The sequence below is a fragment of the Calypte anna genome, chromosome 18 (genome assembly GCF_003957555.1).
Source record: "Calypte anna isolate BGI_N300 chromosome 18, bCalAnn1_v1.p, whole genome shotgun sequence".
Taxonomy (NCBI): Eukaryota; Metazoa; Chordata; class Aves; order Apodiformes; family Trochilidae; genus Calypte; species Calypte anna.
Window position 1 is genome coordinate 10,737,894 of NC_044263.1, and position 2,929 is coordinate 10,740,822.

General features: G+C 59.3%; 1 non-coding gene across 1 annotated transcript; it reads left to right on the top strand.

Annotated features, from left to right (window-relative positions):
• Nucleotides 1–2,004: 2,004 nt before the first annotated feature.
• On the top strand, nt 2,005–2,186 carry LOC115599341. The gene has a single exon (XR_003988331.1).
• Nucleotides 2,187–2,929: the final 743 nt, after the last annotated feature.

The following is a 2,929-nucleotide window of genomic DNA, read 5'->3' on the forward strand; positions in this document are numbered from 1 at the left end:
TTTTGCTCCCCAGAATGCAATCTGAAGGCATTTCCTTGGGATTATTTGGGGGAGTGGAGCTGCAGGGCTGTGTGTCTCCGTCTGTCTGTATGCTGCTGTGGCTTGAGCTCACTCCCAAGGACACAGTCAGCTCCCAGGTGGAAAAGGATCAAGTGCTCTGGAGTGTTTCAAAGGTGTTTTGGAGTGTGGCTCCTTGAGCACAGTGAAGGGATTGCTGCCATCCCTCCAGGGCTGGCTCTGAGTGAGCATCCCTGTCTCTCTGCTGCAGTTCAAGATGGGGGAAAGGGGGGGAAAAGGAAAGAAACAAAGAAAAAAGGAAACACCTCCAAAACCAAGCAAACAAACAAAACAAAACAAAAACCCCAAACCAAAGCCACACAGAGAAAGGCTGGAGCAGCAGGCTGAGTGCTGGGGAAGCAGAACAGGACATGAGCTGAGGCGTGGGGACAGGCTGGTGACACAGCCCGTTGTCACCGTGTCCCTCAAGCCCTTTGCCTGACGGTGCCCCTGAGGGGTTTGGGGTTTTTTCCTGGCAGGACTTTGCTCCTTCCAAGCTTCCCGAGCCTGGTTTAGCTCAGTGTGGGGATTTGATCAAAGTGCTGCTGGAATCCGGTACTGCAACAATACACCTCAGCATTTCTTTTTTTTTTTTTTTTTATGAGCCATCAGGGAGAAAGCTCCTGCCTGCCTGTTCTAGTGTTGGGTTTGGGGCGGTTTTTGTGCTTTTTGTTGTTTGTGTTTTTTGGTTGGTTGGTGGGTTTTGGTTTTTTTTTGGTCGTTTTATACGGAGATGTCTGGGAGGGAAAATGGTGATGAAATTCCATCAGTGAAACACCTTCTGGCAAACCTCTCTGGAGTGAAGCACAACTACAGCATGGGCAGAGCCTTTCTGGGGAACAGAAACCCAAACACCCCCCCCTGAACACCCCTCTCCAGCTCCCGGGATCGGCCCGAGCGCTGCCTGGGATCGCACGCCGGGGGTTCAACCCGGCACGGCCCCCGCTCTGAGGGGAACCGGGAGCCCTCGCAGCGGTGTCCCCACCGCCTCAGGCCTCCCCTGTTCTCCTCCGGGCCCCTCGCCCCCTGGCTGCCCCTCACCGGGGCCTGCAAGGCCTGGCTAGGTCCAGCCCGTTGCCATGGCAACGCCGGGCGGGGCACTTTAAGGCAGTTCCGGGAAGTTCTCGGAGGACCGGAAGTGCTCTGTGCGGCGCTCTGGCCTCCGCTTCCGACTCGAGGGTTTCCGGTCCTTTGCTTCCGGCTGCGCGGGGCCTCGTGGCGGGCGGGGGGACTGGGAGGCACTGGGGGAGGGGGGGGGGGGGTCACTGGGAGGCACTGGGAGGCACTGGGGGGGTCACTGGGAGGTACTGGGAGGCACTGGGGGGGTCACTGGGGGTTCCTGCAGGGTTCGGAGGGGTTGGGGGTACGGGAGAGCTGTGATGGGGGGGTGGGAGCGGGGTTAGGGAGAGTTTTGGGGGGCAGGAGATGAGAATGGGGGCTGAGGGGAGGGGGAGGTCCCGGAGAAGGGGGTGCTGGGGGGGGGGGGGGGGCTGAAGGGCGGAATTGGGGGGGAGCGGGTGGGAATTGGGGAGTGAGGGGCAGGGGGAAGGATGAGGAGGATTGGGAGGGGGGTGTTAAAGGCTCAGGGACAGGGGGGGGGGTCGAGGAGACAAGGTATGGGGGGGGGCTGGGGGAGTGCCTGGGGGGCAGGAGTTGGGGTTCGGGGGGGGGGGGTTCACGGGGTCTGGGGGGTGCAGGGCTGGGGGGTGGGCAGTGCTGGGGAGGGGGAGAGGTGATTGGGCTGAAAGGGCTGAAAGGGGGGGGGGAAGGGGCTGCATGGGCAGGGGGGTTGGGGGGGCTCTGTTGTTTGGGGAGTTTTCCCCACACTTTGTGTCTGCAGGGAGAAGCCTCAGCCCCCTGATGGTGCCCTCGGTGCTTCCATTCGTGAGGTGAGAACTGGGGGAGCCCTGGGGCAGGGGGACACGGGGCTGGGGGGGGGATTTAGGGAAGGGCTGGGGAAGGGCTGCTGGGTGGTGGGGCCAGCAGGCCCTGCCCTGTACCAGGCAGCCCCCTCCCCTCTGCCCCAGAGCAAGGCCCTGGCGTGCTCCCTGTGGGGCTCCCCCTGTGCAGTAACAGGTGTGAGCATCCATGCAGCCTTCTGATGGTCATGTATGATACTGCACACACCCAGCTCCTCTCTGCCCAGGGAAATGGCTTCTGCACGACCTGCTTTCCACTTCTGAAACCCCCCAGCCAAATTAACCTGGTGCTGCCCTTCCTTTGCAGGCAAGTTTTACAGGTGTGGCAAGCAGAGCTTGTGAGATGTTTTCAACATCCATATTCTCAGTTGATTTGTCACTGGTGCTAACTGGATTCCAAAGCCTGATTCCCAGTGGAGCAGGGAATGCTCCCAGGTGGTTTCTGTTGCCTCAGTGGGGAAATGCTTGTGGTGTGCTGCCTGAGAGGAGTTCCCTCTGATAGGAAGGGAAAGGGGAGAGGGGAAGGGAAGGAAGAGGAAAGGAAAAGGGAAGGAAGAGGAAAGGAAAAGGGAAGGAAGAGGAAAGGAAAAGGGAAGGGAAGGAAGGGGAAAGGAAGGAAAGGGAAAGGAAAGGTCACTGGTGCTAGCTGGATTCCAAGCCCTGATTCCCAGAGGAGCAGGGAATGCTCCCAGGTGGTTTCTGTTGCAAGGCTCTGGTGGAAGCTGTGTGCTTTGCTCTCTGGACAAACCTGTGATTTCCTTTGCTGTCTTTTTTTTCTCCTGCAGCTGGGGAGCTCAGCTGGGGGCAGGGCTCAGGCAGGCTTTTTGCCTGCATCTTAGCATCCCTCTGAGTTTGCTCACAGCAAGGTTACCCCAGGTGGCTGCTCCCTAAAGCAGCAGAGCTGTCAGGCAGGAGGGAGGGAGAAGCTGCTCCCTAAAGCATCTTTGCTGTCA